At 37.9% G+C, this 23,352-nt stretch overlaps 1 protein-coding gene across 7 annotated transcripts in view; it reads right to left on the bottom strand.

The window, feature by feature from the left end:
* ST3GAL3 (ST3 beta-galactoside alpha-2,3-sialyltransferase 3) overlaps positions 1-23,352 on the bottom strand; it is a 156,012-nt gene that overhangs the window by 118,158 nt on the left and 14,502 nt on the right. The window contains exon 1 of one of the 7 annotated variants that reach the window (XM_036255759.1): positions 1,418-1,442. The exons of the other annotated variants lie outside the window; for them this stretch is intronic. The gene's annotated coding sequence lies outside the window, so the exon portion shown is untranslated. Of the gene's footprint in view, positions 1-1,417; positions 1,443-23,352 lie in introns of those variants that run through there. 7 annotated transcript variants of the gene reach the window in all.

Consider the following 23,352-nt stretch of genomic DNA (forward strand, 5'->3'; position numbering starts at 1 on the left):
TCAAATGACAGGAAAGATTGTTTGTTTGTTGTAGAGTCAACATACACAAGAACAAAGAAAACGAGAGGAGACATCAACAACAAAAGTGTAGAAAGCAAACAAGCAGAACTGGCTCAGCAAACCCAAGAAAGCTGAATCCTATGCTAGTAGTGGGCAAAGCAACCTAAAATACACTACAGAGCTCTGTAAAGACTTAATTGCTGGCAGCACCAGGTACCACTGGAAGCGGGAGAAAAGATGACACTAAAAACACGACACCACACTCTTAAGTGTGGGCTGACAGCCAAGATCAGAAAGCATTAGAGAAAAGTATTTAATGTAGAGACCAAAACAAATAGAAAAGAAATGCAATGTGGAAAAACAAAAAATACATGCAGAGGTGAAAACTTAGAGGCTCTGGCCAGGTAGCTCAGTTGATTAGAGCATTGTCCCGATATGCCAAGGTTGCAGGTTTGATCTCTGTTCAAGGCACATACAAGCAGCAAATAATGAATGTATAAATAAGTAGAACAAAAAAATCAATGTCTTTCTCTCTCTAAAAATAAAAAATAAATCAATAAAAATATTTTTTATTGATTGTTTAGAGAGAGAGGAAGGGAGAGAGACAGAAACATCAATGTGAGAGAGAAACATCAATTGGCTGCCTCCTGCATGCCCCCTACTGGGGATCGAGCCCGCAACCAGGCATGTGCCCTGACTGGGAATTGAACAGGGATCTCTCAGTCCATGGGACAACACTCAATCCACTGAGCCACACTTGCTGGGCAAAAAATATTTTTAAAAAAAGAAAACTGCCCTGGCCAGTTTGGCTCAGCGGTTAGAGCGTCGGCCTGCGGTCCCGAGAGACCCAGGTTCGGTTCCCGCTAAGGGCATGTACCTCGGTTGCAGTTTGTCCCCGGCCCTGGTTGGTCGTGCGGGTGGCGGCCACTAGATGTGTCCCTTTCACATCGATGTTTCTCTCTCTCTTCCTCTCTCTCCCTCCCACTCTACCTGAACAAAAAATAGAAAAATGTCCTCAGGTGAGGATAAAAAAAAAAAAAAAAAAAAATCAATAAAGAAAAAATAAATAAAGAAAGAAAGAAAGAAAACTTAGGAAAAAATCATTAAAATCCTCAGAGAAGATATTTTATTCATGAAAAAAGTAAAAGATGCCATTTTCTAAAAATGGTATGTTTAATGACTAAAAAGAAAAAAATTACTCCTGAAAATTAAAAACATGATAGCAGAAATAAAAGAGGACTGGAAAATAAGTAGAGGCAAATTTCTCAGAATATAGAGCAAAACGCAAAGATAAAAAATGAGAGAGAAAATTTTTTTTTAAGTTAGAGGACCAGCCCTGGCTGGTTTGGCTCAGCAGTTAGAGTGTCAGCCTGAGAACCAAAGAGTCGCAAGTTTGATTCTGGTCAAGGGTGTGTACCTTGGTTGCGGTTAGGTCCCCAGCCCTGGTCGGGGTTGTGCAGGAGGCAGCCAGTCGATGTGTCTCTCTCACGTCGATGTTTCTCTCTCTCTCTCCCCCTCCCACTTTATCTGAGGACTGCACAGTGATAAGTACATAGAAAACTAAGCAAAACAAGTTCATTTCAGAAAAAACAAAATGTGCAGTGAAAAAATTATAATCATGGTGTCTAAAAATAGCATTTTCATGGTCATAGTAAACAGTCTGAATGTTGTTCTAATTATATCAGAAGAATTACGTTAGACTTCACATCTGTGATGGAAAAGTGATGAGTGAGATGGAGTACTGAATCTTCATCTTCCACTATATAAAGTCAATAAATAATACTCAGAATAGAAATGTCAACAACTGGCAATATAAGAATGTTATTTAGAGATTTGGAGGTAAGTAACAAACAAATTCAGTTGAAAATAGAGAGATGCCTATCAGAGGTAAGAAATCAAGTAATGGTGTTAATTGGAGAGTGCTTTTTCATTGTTTGTTTTTGTTGCTAACAAGCCTTGGAGAATTCTCTCTTTGAACTATGCACATGTATAACTTTAAGAAGAACAAATGCTAAATTAACTTGCACAGTATTACACAGCCTATAGTGGTAGTAGGGCTGAGGCTTCAAATCTATTTGACCTAGATTTATAAAAATAATGTATAAAATAAAAGATAATTAAAAGACAAACAATCAAATGTGCAGACCTTGTCTGGATCTGCAAAAGGTACATTTAAGATAAGTAGAGACCTAAATATAGACTAGGTATTAGAAGCTATTAAGGGAAAGTCCTAGCCACAGCAATCAGACAAGAAAAAAAATTAAAGGCATTCAAATCAGAAAAGAAGTAAAACTGTTATTATTTGCAGATGACATGATACTATATATAGAGAACCCTAAAGATTCCATCAAAAAAATATTAGTACTGATAAATGAATTCAGTAAAGTAACAGGATACAAAATTAATATCCAGAAATCAGTCACATTTTTATATTACTGATAACAAACTATCAGAAAGAGAAACTAAGAAAATCCCATTTACAACTGTACTAAAAAATACATAGGAATAATTTTAACCAAGGAAGTAAAAGACCCACACTTGGGACCCTATAAGACATTGAAGACAAACAGGACATACAAATGGTCAAGGGACATATGAAGAAATGCTCAACATCACTAATCATCAGAGAGATGCAAATTAAAACAACAATGAATTATCACCTCACACCTGTCAGAATGGCCGCCATCAACAAATCATCAAACAACAAGTGTTGGTGAGGGTGTGGAGAAAAGGGGACTCTAGTACACTGCTGGTGGGAATGCAGACTGGTGCAGCCACTATGGAAAACAATATGGTGTTACCTCAAAAAGTTAAAAATGGAACCTCCATTTGACCCAGTGATCCTGCTTTTAGGAATATACCCTAAGAAGCCTGAAACACCAATCAGGAAGAATATATGTACCCCCATGTTCATAGCAGCACTATTTACAATAGCTGAGATCTGGAAACAGTCCAAGTGTCTATCAGTAGATGAATGGATAAAAAAGCAGTGGTACATATACACAATGGAGTACTACGCAGCTGTAAGAAAGAAAGATCTCTTATCCTTTGAGATGACATGGAGGGACCTGGAAAGTATCCTAAGTGAAATAAGCCAAGCAGAGAAGGACAAATACCACATGATCTCACTTATATACGGAATATAATGAACATAACAGTCTGAGGAATACGGTAGACCCAGAAAAATGGAAGTAGGGCACAGACTGACATCCCTCAGAGAGGGGTTGGGGGGGTGGGAAGAGATAAACCACAGAACTTATATGCATGTATGCATAACCAATGGACATGGACAACAAAGCCGGGGATGGGGCGGGGGGGGAAGGGGAGGATGGTGTCAATGGGGTAAAAAAGGAGAAACATCTGTAAAAAAATTAAAAATTAAAAAACAAACATACAAACAAACAAACAAAAAAAAGACATTGAAGAAACTGAAGAAGATATAAATAAATGGAAGCACATACCATGCTCATAGATAGAAGAATTAACATCGTTAAAATATCCAGACTACCCAAAGCAATCTATAGATTTAATGCAATCCCTATCAAAATACCAATGGCATTTTCACAGAATAATTCTAAAATTTATATGGAACCACAAAAGACCTGGAATAGCCACAGCAATCTCGAGAAAGAAGAATAAAGTTGAGGTATCATGCTATCTGATATCAAACTATACTACCAGGCTATAGTAATCAAAACAGCATGGTATTGGCATTAAAAACAGGCACACAGATCAATAGGACAGACCAGAGAGCCCAGAAATAAATCCATACTATCTGAAATTAATATACCACAAAGAAGGCATGAATATACAATGGGATAAAGAAAATTTATTCAATAAATAGTGTTGGGAAAACTGGACAGATACATGCAAAAAATGAAACTAAATACCTTCTTACACTATATACAGGAATAAACTCAAAATGGATTAAAGATCTAAATGTAAGACCTGAAACCACAAAATTCCTAGAAGAAAACATAGGCAACAAACTCTCTGACACTGCTCTTAGTAATATTTTTTTCTGATGTGTCTCCTCAAACAAGGGAAGCAAAGAAAAAATAAACAAATGGGACTACATCAAAATAGAAAGATTTTGCACTACAAAGGAAATCATCAACAAAGACAACCTAAGGACTGAGAGAAGATGTTCACCAATTATACATTTGATAAGGGATTAATGTCCAAAATGTATGAGAGCACATACTGGGGAGAAAAGGGAGAACATCTGTAATACTATAAATAATAAAAATTTAAAAAATATATAAAGAAAGAATGCATACTAATCAACCAAAAAACACAAACAAAACCACCCCAAACTATCTAATTAAAAAATGATCCTGAACAGACATTTCTCCAGAGAGGATATACTGGTGGCCAATAAACAAGTGAAAAGATGCTCAATGTCACTAATTATCAGAGTAATGCAAATTAAAATTGCAATGAGATATCACCTCACACCTGTCAGAATGGCTATCATCAATAAATCAACAAACAAGTGTTGACAAGGATGTGGAGAAAAGGAAAACCTCATGCACTGTTGGTGGGAATGTACATTGGTACAGCCACTATGGAAAACAGTATAAAGGTTTCTCAAAAAATTAAAAACAGAACTACCTTATGATCTAGCAATTCCACTTCTGGGTATTTATTTGAAGAAATCCAAATCACTCATTTAAAAAGAAATATGCACCCCTATGTTCACTGCAGCATTATTTACAATAGCCAAGATATGGAAGTAACCTAAATACCCATCAATAGAAAAATGGATAAAGATGATGTGGTACAATGGAATATTACTCGGCCATAAAAAAGAATAAAGTCTTATCATTTGCAAAAACATGCGTGGACATAGAGGGAATTATGCTAAGTGAAATAAGTTACAGAAAGACAAATATGATGATTTCACTTACAGGTAGAATCTAAAGAACAAAACAAACAAACAAGAGAGAAACAGACTCATTGATACAGTGAACAAACTGATGGTTGCCAGGTGGGGAAGACTGGAGGACTGGATTAACAAAATGAAGGTATTAAAAAGGCACAAATTGGTAGTTATAAAATAGTCGCAGGGATGTAAAGTACAGCACAGAGAATATAGTTAACAATATTGTAATAATCATGTATGGTGGCAGGTAGGTACTAGACTTATAGGATCACTTTGTAAATTATATAAATGTCTACTATGCTGTACACCTGATATTAATATAAAATAGAATGGAATGTTGCTCTGGCACGTACTTTGGTTGCAGTTCGTCCCTGGCCTTGGTCAGGGTCATGCAGGAGGCAACCATTCGATGTGTCTCTCTCACATCAATGTTTCTCTCTCTCTTTCTGTCTCTGTCCCTCTCTCCCTCCCTCCTAATCTGTCTAAAGATAAATGGGAAAAAAATGTCTTTGGGTGAAGATTAAAAAAAAAAGAAACTGTCAAGATCATCAAAAACAAAGAATATCTGAGAAACTGTCAAAGCCAAGAGGAGCCTAAGGAGACAAGACAGTAAAATGTAATGTGGTATCCTGGATGGGATCCTGGAAAAGAAAAAGGACTTTAGGTAAAAACTAAGGAAATCTAAATCAAGTATAGAATATAGTTAATTAAAAAATAATAATCAGCAGAATTAGGTACTGTTAAAATTTTAGCACAGATGTCTCCATTTCAGTCATAGTTCTCTCTGTGTATGTGTATGTATGCATATGTATATGAAATATCTATCATATTAATACTTTATATATATTTGTGTATTGTGCCTTTTTTATTTAACATTTTAGCATTAGCTTTTCTTTGGGTCATTAAAAATATTTCACATCATAATTTTTAATGCCTCTACACTAACCCTCTAAAAGAATTACAGATATTTCCACCACTTAACTGTTTGCCCAATAACTGAGACTTCATTTCAAATTTGTGCTCATATAAATACAGCTGTGATGAATACAATTGGTGAATATTTTCTTAGGTCAACATAAAAAAAATAAATCACCATTTCAAGATGTGCTAAAAAAAGAGAACATTAAGGAACTAGTTAATGTGAGATAATAACAGGATGGTCACGTTTTTAAAAGTCCTTATCTGTTAGAGTGGCATAGTGAAGTATTTATAGTTAGAATGACATGATATCTGAGATTTGCTTTAAAATCTAATGCAATTTTTAAAACCCAAATAATAATAGTAATAATAAAAAAGATATGAATCTCTGTGAGAACAGGGCCTGGATTATTCATGTGCCAGAGACCCTTGGACAGGAAAAGTTCTTAAATCATTTGCCATATGACATTCTTCCTTCATCTGGGAAAAAGATGTACTTGATAGGCCATAATTAAAAGAACATGGTACCATTCCATTCTCAAGAGATAACTTAGTTATGAAAAGGGAGGGAACAAAATAAAAAGATGCTCAACAAAGTTTTTATACTGCGTCATAATAAATTTTGTATACTTATAACTTTGCAATGCTTCTATTTAAAAAAAAAAAAAGAGAGAGAGGATACATACTTCAGTACCCATACTGAGAAAGGAAAAGTTGTAACTGGTTGTCATCACTGTTATTCATCTTAAGTATTAACACTGGAAGGCATGGAGAGAAATGAAATACATCCCTGGTGGAAATGTAAAATAGTGAAGTAACTTTGGAAAACAGTCTGGGAGTTCCTCAATAAGTTAACTATAGAGTTACCATATGACTCAGCAATTCTACTGCTAGGTATATATACTCAAGAGAAATAAAATGTTTATGTCCACATAAAAACTTGAACTTTAAATGTTAATAGCAGTTTATTAATAATAGCCAAACAGTGGAAGGAACCTAAATGTCCATCAACTGAAGACTGGATAAATAAAATGTGGTATATCCATACAACAGAATATTATTTCACCATAAAAAGGAATAAAATATTGATACATGTTTTAATATGAATGACTCTTGAAATATTATGTGAAAGAAAAGAAGGTAGTCACGAAAGACTATGTATTGTATGATTCCATTTATATGAAATGTCCAGAATAGGCAAATCTATAGTGACAAAAAGTAGATTAGTAGCTGCCTAGGGCTAGGGTTGGTTGGTGGAAAATGGAGCATGATTAAAAATGGATATAGGGTTTCTTTCTGTAACACAATCTTACACCACACATAACAATAAAACTTCTAGTAGAAAACATAGGCAAGTAAGCTTCTTGACATTGGTCTTGGTGATGATTTTTTGAACTTAACACCAAAGCAAAGGCAACAAAAGCAAAAATGTGGGAATGCATCAAACTATAAAGCTTTTTGCATAGCAAGGAAAAGGCAATCTACTGAATGAGAAAACAGAGTTGCAAATCATATATCTGATAAGAGGTTAATACCCCAAAAATATAAAAAACTCATACAACTTGAATAGCAACCCCCCTCCAAAACAATCCCAGTTAAAAATGGGCAGAGGATCTGAATAGACATTTTTCTAAAGAAGACAAAAAATGGTCAACAGGCACATAAACAGATGCCCAACATCACTAATCATCAGGGAAATGCAAATCAAAACCATAATGAGATATTACTTCATACCTATTAGGATGGCTATTATCAAACAGACAAGCAATAGCCCCAGCCAGTTTGGCTAAGCAGTTAGAGCATCGGCCCATGGACCAAAGAGTCTCAGGTTCGATTCCCAGTCAAGGGCACATACCTTGTTTGGTGTTTGATCCCTGGTCCTGGTCAGGGTAGTGCGGGAGGCAACGAATCAATGTATCTTTCTCACATTGATGTTTCTGTTTCTCTCTCTCTCTCTCTCTCTCTCTCTCTCTCTCTCTCTTCCCCTCCCCTCTCTCTCCCTCCCCCTCCCTCCCTCTCTTTCACTCTATCTAAAAATATCCATCTCATGATCAGCAATGCAAAGGTCCTGAATCGGCGGGAGGGGAGCCTGCTCAGTGGCCCACACAACACCTGCACCCATAGCAAGGTTAGCCTCCTGGAAACATTCACAGCAAAACTCTCCACAGGGAATAGGACAGAAAATAGCTTTGATTTTTATTCAATTATATTATAACTTATACAGTTCCATTTTCTCAGTAAAACCAGAATGAAAATATATTAAAAAGAAAGTTAGAACAGGGATCACAACTACTGACATTGTTTTATATACTAACAAGGTTTCAATATCATCATATACAGTACATATTAAAATGTACCCAATTGCCCCCCCAAATGACTTTTATGTCTTTTTTCCTTGCATCTGGATTCCAGTCCAAGTTCCCCATGGCATGTGGCAATTTTGTCTCTTTAGCCTGTTTAGTTAGGATCAGCCACCTCCTCTGCCTTGTTTACTTGTGTCTCCAACTTTTCTTTCTTTTCAGATTCTAGGTCAGCTGGCTTGTATTTGATTATTTCCTCATGATTAAATTTAGGTTTACATTTTTGACACAAACACTGTAAATGATTAGTATTTCTTACTGCATCATATCAGAAGGCTATATAATAACAGGCTATCACACTGATGATGTTAAATGTGATCATTTGGTTAAGGTGTTGACCCTCAAAACATTTTTCCCCTTTGTGATTAGTATGTTAACAGTTAAGTATTAATACAAAATTTTAAAGTTAATTTTTGTAGCGTGATAATGGTACTGCGGCTATGTAGGAGAATATCTTTGTTTTTAGGAGATGCAAGCTGAGATATTTATAAGAAAGTATCAAAAACTCTGCAACTTACTTTCAAATAAAGGAATATTATGAGCAACTCCATGCCCACAAATGTGACAACCTAGATGAGATGAACCAATTTCTTGAAAGACACAATTTGCTAAAACTCACACGAGAAGAAGTTGACGATCTAAATAGGCCTATATCTGTTAAAGAAATTTAATCAATTATTAATAGCCTTCCAAAACAAAAAGCACCAGGCCCAGATGGGCTCACTGGTGAATTCTACCAAATATTTAAGGGATAAATTAAACCAATTGTTGACCATCTCTTTCAGAAGATAGAAGCAGAAGGAATGTTTCCCAATCTATTCTTTGAGGTCAGCTTTACCCTAATGCCATAACTATACAAAGCTATTACAAGAAAATTACAGATCAATATTCTCAACAAAATATTAGCAAATTGAATCTAGCAATATATGAAAAGAATTATACACCACAACAAAGTGGGATTTATCACAGGTATGCAAAGCTGTTTCAACATTTTAAAATAAATTAATATAATCCATCACATCGACAGGATAAAAAAAAATTACATGATCAATCACTAGATGCAGAAAAAGCATTTGACACAATCTAATACCCAGTCATGATTTTTTAAAACCTCAGTAAATCAGGAGAAGAGCAGAACTTCCTCAACTTAATAAATAATTATATACAAAAAAACATACTGCTAATATCACATAACTGAAAGGAACCAGAAGCTTGCCCTTTAAGGCAAGAATGCCCCCTCTCACCAGCCCTTTTCAACACAGTACTAGAAGTCCTAGCTAATGCAATAAAATAGGAAAAGGAAATAAAAGGTATACTGATAAGGAAGGAAGAAATAACACTGTCTATGTTTGCAGATAAAATGATCATCCATGTAGAAAATCTGAAAGAATTAAAAACAAAAACAAACTCCTGAAACTAATAAGCAATTACAGCAAGGTTGCAGGATACTAAGTTAACAGACAAAAGTCAATTACTTTCCTACAAACCAACACTGAGCAAGTGAAATTTGTAATTTAAAACACACCATCATTTACATTAGTACCTCCCCCAAATGAAATACTTAGGTATAAATCTAAATGAAATACTTAGGTGTACACACACACACACACACACACACACACACACACAAGATCTAGATAAGAAAAACTACAAAACTCTGATGAACAAAATCAAAGATGAACTAAAGAAATGGAGAGATATTCCATGTTAATGGATAGGGAGACTCAATACTGTCAACATGTCAGTACTTCCCAACTTGATCTATAGATTCAAAGGCAATCCTAATCAAAACCCCAGCAAGTAAATTTGTTGATATCAACAAGTTGATTCTAGAGTTTATATGGAAAGGCAAAAGACTCAGAATAGCCACCACAATACTGTAGAAGGACACCTCAGTTGGAAGACTGGCACTACCCAACTTCAAGTCTTCCTATAAAGCTACAGTAATCAAAATAGTGTAGTATTGGCAAAAAAAAAAAAAAAGTAAACAGATAAGAGGAACAGAATAGAGAGCCCAGAAATAGACTCATAAATACAATCAATTGCTCTTCAACAAAGGAGCAAAGGCAATACAATGAAGAAAAAGATAGTCTTTTCAAAAATGATGCTGGATCAACAGGACACCCAAAATGCAAAACAAAACAAAACAGAAGGAGTCTAGACACAGAGTTTATACCTTTCATAAAAATTAACTCAAAATGAATCACACAAAACTATAACACTTTTAGAAGACAGAGGGGAAACCTAGATGATCTTAGGCTTGGCAGTGACATTTTAGGTAACACCACAGGCACAATCCATGGAAGAAAGAACAGATAAACTGGACTTAGATAAAATTAAAATCTTTTGCTCTGTGAAGAGAATGAAAAACAAGCCACAGTATGAGAGAAAACATTAGTGATTGAAGTTTCTGATAAAGAACTGTTATACAAAATATACAAAGCACTCTTAAAACTCAACAATGAGAAAAACAACCAAATTTTATTTATTTTTTTAAATTTTTCTAATTTTATTTTTGTTACAGATGTTTCTCCTTTTTTACCCCATTGATACCCTCCTCCCCATCCCCCCCACCCCGTCTCCAGCTTTGATGTCCATGTCCATTGGTTATGCATACATGCATATAAGTTCTGTGGTTTATCTCTTCCCACCCCCACCACCCCCTCTTCTGAGGGTTGTCAGTCTGTGCCCTACTTCCATGTTTCTGGGTCTACCATATTCCTCAGACTGTTATGTTCATTATATTCCGTATATAAGTGAGATCATGTGGTATTTGTCTTTTTCTGCTTGGCTTATTTCACTTAGGATAATACTTTCCAGGTCCCTTCATGTCGTTCCAAAGGATAAGAGATCTTTTTTTCTTACAGCTGCATAGTACTACATTGTGATCTCGCCTACTTTGTCCTCCTTTTTAAAGATTGCTGTGGCTATTCAGGGTCTTTTTCGGTTCCATATGAACTTTTGAAGTATTTGTTCTAGTTCTGTGAAATATATTGTTGGTATTTTGATGGGGATTGCATTGAATCTATAGATTGCTTGGGGTAGTATAGACATTTTAATGATGTTAATTCTTCCAATCCATGAACAAGGTATGTGCTTCCACTTTTTTATATCTTCCTCTATTTCTCTTTTCAATGTCCTGTAGTTTTCTGCAAATAGGTCCTTTACTTCTTTGGTTAAGTTTATTCCTAGGTATCTTATTAATATTTTTACCGCGCTGGTAAATCAGATTGTTTTTTCAGTTTCTCTTTCTGAGTTCATCATTGGTGTATACAAATGCCGTTGATTTCTTTCTTTTTTTTTTTTTTAATCCTCACCCGAGGATATTTTTCCATTTTTTGTACAGATAGAGTGGGAGGGAGGGAGAGGAAGGGAGAGAGAGAGAGAAACATCGATGTGAAGGGGCACATCGAGTGGCTGCCACCCGCCCGACCAACCAGGGCCGGGGAAAAACTGCAACCGAAGTCCGTGCCCTTAGTGGGAACCGAACCCGGGTCTCTCAGGACTTCAGGCCGACGCTCTAACCGCTGAGCCAAACTGGCCAGGGTGCCGTCGATTTCTTGACGTTAATTTTGTATCCCGCTACCTTGCCAAATACATTTATTAAGTCTAGTAGATTTTTGATGGAGTCTTTAGGGTTTTCTATGTATAATATCATGTCATCTGCAAATAATGACAGTTTCACTTCCTCCTTTCCAATTTGGATCCCTTTTATTTTTCCTTCATGTCTGATTGCTATGGCTAAGACTTCTAGTACTATGTTAAATAAGTGTGGCGAAAGTGGACATCCCTGTCTTGTTCCTGTTCTTAAGGGAAATGTTTTAGTTTCTGCCCATTGAGTATGATGTTGGTTGTAGGTCTTTTATATATGGCCTTTATTATGTTGAGATATGATCTCTCTATTCCCACATTGCTGAGCGTTTTTATCAAAAATGGATGCTGGATTTTGTCGAATGCTTTTTCAGCTTCTATTGATATGATCATGTAGTTTTTTTTTTGTTTTTTTTTTGTTTTTTTTAATCCTCACCCGAGGACATTTTTCCATTTTTTGTTCAGATAGAGCGGGAGGGAGAGAGAGGTAGAGCGAGAGAGAGAAACATCGATGTGAAGGGACACATCGAGTGGCCGCCACCCACACAACCAACCAGGGCCGGGGACAAACAGCATCCGAGGTACGTGCCCTTAGCGGGAACCGAACCCGGGTCTCTCTGTACCGCAGGCCGACGCTCCAACCGCTGAGCCAGACCAGCCAGGGCTGATCATGTAGTTTTTATTCTTCATTTTGTTTATGTGGTGTATCACATTTATTGCTTTGCGAATATTGTACCAACCTTGCAACCCTGGAATGAATCCCAATTGGTCATGGTGAATAATTTTTTGATGTATTGCTAGATCCGATTTGCTAGCATTTTGTTCAGGATTTTGGCGTCTATGTTCATCAGGGATACTGGCCTGTAGTTTTCTTTCTTTGTAGTTTCTTTTTCTGGTTTTGGAATTAGAATTATGCTGGCCTCATTGAACGAGTTTGGAAGTCTTTCTTCTTCTTGAATTTTTTGAAATAGTTTTAGGAGAATGGGTGTTAGTTCTTTTTTGAATGTTCAGTAAAACTCCCCCGTGAAGCCATCTGGGCCTGGGCTTTTGTTTGATTACCTCTTCATTTTCCTTAGTTGTTATTGGTCTGTTCAAGTTTTCCATCTCTTCCTGGTCCAGTTTTGTGTGTTTCTAGTAATTTGTCCATTTCGCTTAGATTGTCGAATGTGTTGCCATATAGTTGTTCATAGTAGCTGTTAATGATCTTTTGTATTTCTGTGGTGTCGGTTGTTACTTCTCCTCTTTCATTTCTGATTTTGTGTATTCGGGTTCTCTCTGTTTCTTGGTGAGTCTAGCTAAGAGTCCATCAATTCTGGTTATTTTTTTCGAAAAACCAGCTCTTTGTTTCATTGATCCTTTGAATTGTTTTTTTGGTCTCTATGTCATTTATTTCTGCTCTGATCTTTACTATTTCCTTCCTTCTACTTGCTCTGGGGCTTTCTTTTTGTTTGCTTTCTAATTCTTTAAGTTGTGAGGTTAGACGGTCAATTAGAAATTTTTCTTGTTTCTTGAGGTAGGCCTCTAGTGCTATGAACTTCCTTCTCAGAACTGCTTTGGCTGCATCCCATAGATTTTGTGTTGTTGTGTGTTCATTTTCATCGGTTTCTAGGAAGTTTTTAATTTCTTCCTTGATCTCCTCGGTAACCTATTCATTGTTTAATAACATGCTATTTAGCCTCCATGTGTTCAAATGTCTTTGCATGTTCTTGTTTCAATTGATTTCTAGTTTCATGCCATTGTGATCTGAGAAGATGCTTGATATGATATCAATCTTCTTGAACTTGTAGAGATTTAGTTTGTGTCCTATCATGTGGTCTATCTTTGAGAATGTCCCATGTGCACTTGAGAAGAATGTGAATTCTGTAGTTTTGGGGTATAATTCTCTGTAGATATCTATTAAATCCATTTGGTCTAGCGCTTCATTTAGAGTCTCTGTTTCCTTGCTAATTTTTTGTCTAGAGGATCTATCCAGTGGTGTCAACGGGGTGTTTCTACTATGATTGTATTGCTGTTGATTTCTCCTTTGAAGTCCTCCAGAAGATTTTAAATATATTTTGGTGCTCCTATATTGGGTGCATATATGTTTATCAAGGTTATATCTTCCTGTTGGATAGATCCTTTCAATATTATGTAGTGACCTTCTTTGTCTCTAGTTATGGCCTTCATTTTGAAATCTATTTTATCAGATATGAGTATTGCTACCCCAGCTTTTTTTTGCTTTCCATTTGCTTGAAAGATTTTTTTCAATCCCTTCATTTTCAACCTATGTGAGTCTTTTGTTGTGAGGTGGGTCTCTTGTAAACAACATATAGATGAGTCATGCTTTCTAATCCAATCAGCTACTCTGTGTCTTTTTATGGGAGCATTCAATCCCATTTAAGATGATTATTGATATGTACTTATTTATTGCCATTTTTGTTTAGTGTGGTTCTATTTTTCTTCCTATTTCTTCTAATTACAGCAGTACTTTTAACATTTCTTGCAGTGCTGGTTTGGTGCTAATGTATTCCCTTAGCCTTGTTTGTCTGGGAAGCTCTTTATTTGACCTTCTATTTTGAATGATAGCCTTGCTGGGTAGAGTAGTCTTGGATTCAGATCCTTGTTTTTCATGACCTTGATTACTTCATGCCATTCCCTTCTGGCCTGTAGTGTTTCTTGTGAGAAGTCAGCTGATAGCCTTATAGGGTTTCCTTTGTAGGTAACATGTTGCTTATCTCTTGCTGCTTTTAGAATTCTCTGTCTTTAATTTTTGGCATTTTAATTACTATGTGTCTTGGTGTGGGCCTGTTTGGGTTCTTCTTACTTGGGGCTCTCTGTGCTTCTTGAACTTGAATGCCTTCTTCCTTCACCAAATTAGGGAAGTTTTCTGTCACTATTTCTTCGAATATATTCTCTAACCCTTGCTCATTTTCTTCTTCTTCGGGGACTCCTATGATGCGAATATTATTACATTTCCAGTTGTCCCACAGTTCTCTTACGCTGTTTTCCTGTTTTTTAATCGTTTTTTCTTTTTGGTTTTCTGATCGGTTGATTTTTTTCTACCCTGTCTTCTAATTCACTGATCCGGTCCTCAGCTTCCTCTACTCTCTGCTTTTTAGACCTTCCAATGTGTTCTTTATTTCTGATGTCATTTTTGATCTCTTCTTGGTGGTTTTTAATTTCCAATTGGTTTATTTTCAGCATCTCTATCTATGTCCTTACTCATGCTGTTGAGCTTCCTCAAGATCATGGCTCTGAATTCTAGCTCTGTTAACTTGCCTAACTGCTCCATATTGATCTCATCTTTGGTGGAGTTCTCTTGTTCTTTCATTTGGCTTTTGTTTCTGTGTTTCACCATTTTGGCTATCACTGTGGGCTTTGGAGCCTGTCACGTTTTCTCTGTGGGTGTTGGTGTTCTGTTGTTTGTGGCTCCCTCTCCTGGGTTTAGATGACTGAGGCAGGACCCACGTTAAACACCACTGTCATGTCTTACTTTCCTGGTTAAAGTTGCTAGCCCAGGAAAGGTACTGTTATCCTCTAACTTTTTGCCTGGAGGCTAGCAGTTGAGGTTACTTGATGAGTTTTGGGTTGTCAGTTGATTGAAAAACTCCCTCAAGTGCTCAGCATAAGGGGATTTCCCGAGGGTGGGGCAGATGCTGGTTGTTAATGAGCCTCAATTAGCATTTCAATGGCCCACAGGGTGGGGTTGGATCTCTGAGGGAGGGGCTGCTGCCTCTCCCCAGAGCCCTGGGAAGGAGCAAGATGGCCACCGTCCTGTGTGGCTGCAACTCAGCAAAAGCTCTGAGCGCCCTCCGAATCCTGAGTGTCCCCACACAGTTTCAGTCCAGTATGCCCTCCCTCTGCCGGAGCCCAAGGTGAGTGGCTGTGGCTTTTTTTTTTTTTTTTTTATCCTCACCCGAGGATATTTTTCCATTTTTTGTACAGAGAGAGTGGGAGGGAGAGAGAGGAAGGGAGAGAGAGAGAGAAACATTGACGTGAAGGGACACATCGAGTGGCTGCCACCCGCACAACCATCCAAGGCCGGGGACAAACTGCAACCGAAGTACGTGCCCTTAGTGGGAACCGAACCTGGGTCTCTCCGGACCACAGGCCGATGCTCTAACCGCTGAGCCAAACTGGCCAGGGCAGGCTGTGGCTTTTTTAGCCTCTGTCCCGGCTCTGCGCTGTGGAACTGCTTGGGACTTTAACCCGAGGGCGCTGCTCCCAGCTAAGGCAGTTGCTATCTGTGGGCTCCCAGCCTCCCTCTCACGCCTTCGCAATCCTTCCAGGATCGAGTCAGTGTCCCTGGTTATATGGTCCTTGTAAGGTGCTTTTCTGTTGCTTTTACCCGTCGATTTGTCTGTGTTATAGTTGTAATTCCAGTTTGGTCTGGGAGATGGTCTGTGTAGCTTCCGTCCACTCTGCCGCCATTTTGGAATCTCTTCAACAACCAAATTTTTAAAATAGGCCAAAGACCTTAACAGACTCACCAGACTCAAAGACCTCATGAACCAAGATATACAGATGGCAGATAAGTATATTAAAAAGATGCCCCATATCATATGTCAACTGGGAATAGCAAATTAAAACAACGAGATACTATGCACTTATTAAAGTGACCAAAGTCTGAACACTGATACCACCAAATGTGGCGGAGGATGCAGCTCCAGGAGCCCTCACTTGTGGCTGGTCAGAATGCACCATGGTGCAGCCACTTTGAAAGAGGCTTTGGCAGTTTCTTACAAAACTAAATATACTCTTACCATATGATCCAGCAACCACATTTCTTGGTATTTATCCAGAGTTGAAAACTTATGTCCACACAAAAACCCACACACGGATGTTTATAGCAGCTTTATTCACAATTGCCCAAACTTGGAAGCAACCAAGATGTCTTTAGTATATGAATGAATAAACTGTGGTACCTCCAGACAATAGAATATTATTCAGTGCTAAAAAGAAATGAGCTATCAAATCATGAAAAGACATGAAAGAACCTTACATGTATATTGCTAAGTGAAAGAAGCCAATCTGAAAATGCTATGTACTATAGGATTCCAATATATGACATTCTGGAAAAGACAAAACTATAGAGACAGTAAAAAAGATCAGTGGTTCCAGGAGATCAGGGGAAGAAATTGATGAACAAGTAGAGGACAGAGGATTTTTAGGACAGTGAAATTATTCTGTATGATCCTTTAACGGTGGATACGTGTCACTATACATTTATCCAAAGCCACAGAATGTGTAACACCAGGAGTGAACCCTAATGTAACAATGGACTTTGGGTGATAATGATGGGTCAATATAGGTTCAACTATAATAAATGTATCACTCTGGTAGAGGCTGATAGTGAAGGAGGGGGGTTATGGAAGACCTCTGTACTTCCCCTTCAATTTTGCTGTGAGCCTAAAACTGCTCTAAAAATAGTTTTCAAAATAAAAACTCTGCAACTTACTTTCAAACAGTACAGAAAAATGTGTCTCTGTCTAGATAGACAGATAAATAGATGACAGACAGACAGATAGAACAAATGTGGCAAAACCTTAAAATGTTAACTGCAGACTCTAGTTGAAAGGACCCTGACAGTTATTGTACTGTTCTTTCAACTTTCCCACTGGTTCGTAATTTTTCCAAAGCAAAAAGTTGAGGCGAAACAAATAAATAAAAAAGATTAACAATAGGTCACCACTGAAACCCTGAGAACAGAGCACATAGTAACCTCAGGAGGGCAACACCAAGATGCCAAGGCTTGAGCCAAATCTCTCCACTCGTGGGGGTGGGGGTGGGGGTGTAAAAAATCACAGGTAGGATGTCAACCAGGAGCCAAAAATATAGCCATTTTTAGATTCGATGTGAATCTGTAGACTGAGGTCACCTATAGTTAGAATACTGAAACCCCTTCATTTCTCTTTCTCTCCCAGTTCCATTTTCCTACTTATGAGAGCATTCAGATCTTAATTAAGAAACTCATTAATATAGTGATTTTTCAAAACTGTTTCAAAAACAAGGCAGTATTAGCCAAAAGAGAAAAAATATTTCCCCATTTTTTCAATTTATTGACCAGCTGTACTAAATTAAAATATTTTAAAATAAAAACCATGTCGAATAGGAAAGGACCAGAGAATGTTGAATAAAGAATAAGAAAGACTTCAGCAATCAGAAAGGAAGGTTGGTTCCGTCACAAGAGCGCTGGATCTCAGGAAGTTTATGTATCATTAGAAAAAGTACATACATTCCCAGCCAGTGTGGCTCAGTGGTTGAGCAATGACCCATGAACCAAGAGGTCACTGGTTCGATTCCCAGTCAGGGCAGATGCCCAGGTTGTGGAACAAATCCCCAGTGTGGACCAAATCTCCATGAAGGAGGCAGCCAATCGATGTTCTCTCATCAATGTTTCTCTCTCTCTCCCTTTCCCTTCCTCTCTCTCTAAAATCAATAAAGATAATAATAATAATAATAATAATAATAATAAACACAGTTCTATTAAAAACCGTAATTTCTGAGTTCTGGTCAAATTTTTAGTCACTGATTCAACAGTGGTTTTCCAAAAAGACGCCACCCAACAGTCTCACTTATTTAAATATAAATTATTTCCAAGAATCTATTTTATATATTTTTTCTTTCTTTCAATTTTTTTTGAGAGAGAAAGAAAGAGAAACATCGATGTGAGAAACACTGATTGGTAACCTCCCACATGCACCCCATCCTAGGATCAAACCCGCAACCTGGGCATGAGCTCCAACTCAGATTTGAACCTACCCCCAATTGGAGTATGGGGTGATTCTCCAACCAACTGAGTCACACTGGCTAGGGCAAGAATCTATTTTATAATACATAGAAAAGAGCACTCTAATTTATGTGTTCTAAACCAATCGATTTATTGCAGACATATTCAAGCACTCATTTTGGATATAAAATATATTCACAAGTGTTATGTATATATGAATAAGTGTGCGTGTTTATCACCCAAAGGGAAAGAGCCAGGAAAAAGTGGAGGACAGTCTGGCCGGTGTGGATCAGTGGTTGAATGTCGACTCATGCAGCAAGAGGTCCCAGTTCAAATCCCAGTCAAGACACATGCCCAGGTTGTGGGCCCGATCCCCAGTGAGGGGCATGCAGGAGGCGGCCAATTGATGTTCTCTCATCGATGTTTCTATGTCTCTCTCTGTCTTACTTCCTCTCTCTCTAAAATCAATAAAGAAAAAAACATTTTTTTTAAGTGGAGGACAGAAATGTCAGAGAGAAAGAACTCATAGTGAGAGACAACTGATGAGGGACAAAAGACTTCCACTGGACTGGACAACTGGAAATAACTGGGAGCATGAAGCTCTGATTGAGGCAGGTAAGGATGCTCAGCAGGGAAATGCTATGATGGCATTGCAACAGAAGGGGCTGCAAAGACTGTCTGAGATCAGAACATGAAGGGCTTTGTATATAGCATGAGAGCAAGTTTTGGACACTTCCTGCTAGAGAGCAGAACTCGGAGCCTCCTTTCGGCTCTGAGACTGAACTTCATTTGATTTAATATCCCAAGCACTTGGCAAAGTAGCTGGCATTCAGAAATGTTTGCTAAATTAAATTATTCTTCTCCCTTCTAAGCCATGAGAAGCCAGACAAGATTCTGGCAGGTGCTCTATTTTTAGTATTAACAAACAGTTGGTAACTTCCCAAGTAACTTTCATCCCTATTCTCAATTCCAGGACAGCTTCCTTTTGTCCAATAACTGTGGTCTTTGAACAGGACACTCTTTTTCATTATGTTTTTATTACCAGTTCTACCTAAGAAAATCATAATGAGGTTGCACTTCCCTCCTGGTGTCAATATTTTAAAAATCTATCGTGTTGCTCTTTGCATCAGCTCAGGACTGGAGGCCTGACACAAGGCAAAGGAGGTATCGCTTCCCTTCCCCTCCCCTGCCTCTCCTATCTCATAGTCTTACACAGTCTCTAACTACAGAATATTCTGTTGACCCCAACATATTTCCATTTCAAAAGTATTTTATGTGCTTTCAAGTTATAGGTTACGTGCTCCCTGAAATGAAAGATTAAAGTCTTAGTCCCATACGACCCTGAGCAAATCAGTGTTATCTTATAGTTGCTTCTTCATCTATAAAATTAGGAAAAGGCCATTTGCCAGACTTCATTCTACCTCAAAGACCTGCCACAGATTAAAATGAATAAAAAGTACATAAAGTACAACATATTCTTATTACCTAAATACAGTTTGAATTAGTACTTAACAACAGGAATGAGTCATTTTCCTAATCATCAAATGCATGAGTTTTCAAGGTAGTAAAGAGAATATGTGAATTAAATAAGTTAAAGTACGTGAAAGCATCCAGTCCAGAGCTTTCAGAGAAGGAACTAAATAACAACAGGCCCCTTTCCTTTGCTTCAACTCCACCCATTACCAGACCACATATTTAATGAACAAAAGAAATGAAAACATGAACCCAAGTCATGGCAAAGCTTCCTAAATTTCTCTCAAGCTCATGCATTGCCTGCATCCTATTACTTCCTCAGGTTAGATTTTCTTCTTTTTTTTCTTGCCATGTGGCATTCATCTAGGCATCGAGCTTCATATTGAAAAGAAGTAGTGTTTGAGTCTTGTCTTGTTTCTGATCTTGAAAGGCAAACTGAAAATTTCACTATTGTCCTAGCCGGTTTGCTCAGTGATTAGAGCACCAGCCCTCAGACCGAGGGGTTTTAGGGTTTGATTCCCAGTTAAGGGCACGTACCTGGGTTGCAGGTTTGATCCCTGGCCAAGGTCGGGGTCGTGCAGGAGGCAACCAATTGATGTCTCTCACATCAATGTTTCTCTCTCTCTCTCCCTCCCTCCCTTCCACTCTGCCTAGAAAATCAATGGAAAAGTATCCTTAGGTGAGGATTACCAAACAAACAAAATTTTACTATTAAACAAGATGTTTTATGGATTAAAACTTTTCGGATCCAAATTCTCTACTAGTTCTTTCTCATTTGCTAAGCAGTCCTAGTGTGAGTGAATGTTGACTTTTTATGTTTTCTTCTGTATCTACTGAAATATTTTTCTTTTTAATCTGTTAAAATCTATTTAACTTAGTAATGTGAATAATTATATTGATGAATTTCTCTAATGTCAAATCAATGATCTATATTTTTAGGATAAGCCCATCTAGATCATTTTTGCACACAGAGTGGGGCAAAAGTAGGTTTACAGCTGTTTGTATGGCAAATACAATAATTAATACCTAATATAAGAATAAACTCTCTCACATACTCACAATTGTAAACCTACTTCTGCCCCACCCTGTAATTTGTAGGATTTGCTAAAGTTTTGTTCAGGAACTTTATATCCATATTTTTAAGTAGCTTAAAGGAAAAGGTTTTCCTTTCTTGAGTTGCCTTTGTTGGGTTTTGGTATCAAGATGTACTAGCCTCAAAAAATGAGGAAGAGGTATCCCTCTTTTTCTGTTCTCCGGAAGTTTGTATGAAGCAGGAATTATTTATTCTCTTGAATCTTCTGGAGAAATCGCCAGTAAATCCACCTGTGCTTGAAATTTTCTTTTTTTAATTTTTTTTTCTTTACTGATTTTAGAGAGAGAGGAAGGGAGGGACAGAGAGAAATAGAAACATTGATGAGAGAGAACATCGATTGGCTGCCTCCTGCATGCCCCCCACTGGGGATCGGGTCCACAACCTGGGCATGTGCCCTGACCAGGAATCGAACTGGTAACCTCTTGGTGCATGGGTCGACGCTCAACCACTGAGCCACACCAGCCAGGCTGTGTTTGAAATTTTCTTTGTGGATTTTTTAATTACTGGTTTCATTGGTTTAATGTCTATAGGATTTTAAGGTTTTCCATTACTTCTTTTTTATTTATTTATTTATTTATTTATTTATTTATTTATTTATTTATTTAATTTATTTATTTATTTTTATCCTCACCCGAGGATATTTTTCCATTTTTTGTACAGATAGAGTGGGAGGGAGAGAGAGGAAGGGAGAGAGAGAGAGAGAAACATCGACGTGAAGGGACACATCGAGTGGCTGCCACCCGCACGACGAACTAGGGCCGGGGACAAACTGCAACCGAAGTATGTGCCCTTAGCGGGAACTGAACCCGGGTCTCTCCGGACCGCAGGCCGATGCTCTAACCGCTGAGCCAAACTGGCCAGGGATCCATTACTTCTTCAGTCAGTTTTGGTCAGGTTGTATTATTCTAGAAATTGACCCATTTCCACAAAATTCTCAAAACTTTGGTATAAAACTTCTCATATCTTCTGTTGATCTTTCTTATGTCGGTAGCTTCCCTAGTGCTGAACCCTTTCGTTCCTGGCATTGCTCACTTGGCACCCGTGCACCCGTGCTCTCTCCCCGACTCCTCCGTAATCAGTCTCCCAAAAGTTTTCAAATTTTATTAGTCTTTGAAAGAACAAACTATCAGCTTTATTTATCTTGTATTTTGTACTCCCCTCCGGCCCTGGCCTTAATCAAATTCTACTCTTTATTATTTTATATTTATGTTTTCTGTCATTGGGTTTAATTTATTAAACATTTTTTAACTATTTTTTTTTTTTTTATCCTCACCCGAGGATATTTTTCCATTTTTTGTACAGATAGAGTGGGAGGGAGAGAGAGGAAGGGAGAGAGAGAGAGAGAGACATCGACATGAAGGGACACATCAAGTGGCTGCCACCCACACGACCAACCAGGGCCGGGGACAAACTGCAGCCGAAGTACGTGCCTTTAGTGGGAACCGAACCCGGGTCTCTCCGGACCGCAGGCCGACGCTCTAACCGCTGAGCCAAACTGGCCAGGGCCATTTTTTAACTCTTTAAAATAGATGTTTGATCTTGGATTTTCAGCCTTTTGTTTTTTGGTTGTTGTTTTTCTCTAATATATGCATTGAGGTCTATAAATCCCCTTCTAAGCTTGGTTTTTAGTAGCATTATACAACTTATGATATATAGTATTTTCAGTATCATTTAGTTCCAACTATATTCCAATTTCCATGATGATGTTTTTCTTTGACTCAATGATTATTTACAAGTTTATTTCTTAATTTCTAAGAATACAGTGATTTTTATTTGTTATCTTTCTGTTATTGATTTCTAGCTTAACTCCACTATGATCAAAGAACTTATTCTGTATGCTATCTATCCTTGGAAACTTGAGACTTGTACATGTTCAAGTTACATGTTATTATACATGTTCTGTGGCTTCCTCTTCATTTACTTGATAAGTCTGAACTTTTTAATGTGGCTGTGTCATTATTTACCCACACCATGAGTGTCACACCCTCTTCTATACCTATGTGCCAGCCATGCTAGACCCAGTTTTCCAAACATGCCGCGCTTTCACACTTTGTGCCTTTGCCTACACTCTTCCCTTTGCCAGAAATGCCCCTTCTCTGCTCCTCCGTATCCGCTGCTCGCTCAGATACCCCCCACCCCCCACCCGGTGTAGCTCTCCAGGTATTCTCTCCAGCCCTGGATCTCCCCAGTTGGTGAAGTACTGCGGCAGCTGGTATCCCTACCTCCCATCATTCTGTTTCATCTATACTCCACTCTGCTGCCAGAGTTATCTTCCTAAAATGCAAATCCAACCACATTTCTTTCCTGCTCAAAATCCCTTCAC

Source organism: Molossus molossus, unplaced genomic scaffold (genome assembly GCF_014108415.1).
Source record: "Molossus molossus isolate mMolMol1 unplaced genomic scaffold, mMolMol1.p scaffold_m16_p_12, whole genome shotgun sequence".
Classification (NCBI taxonomy): domain Eukaryota; kingdom Metazoa; phylum Chordata; class Mammalia; order Chiroptera; family Molossidae; genus Molossus; species Molossus molossus.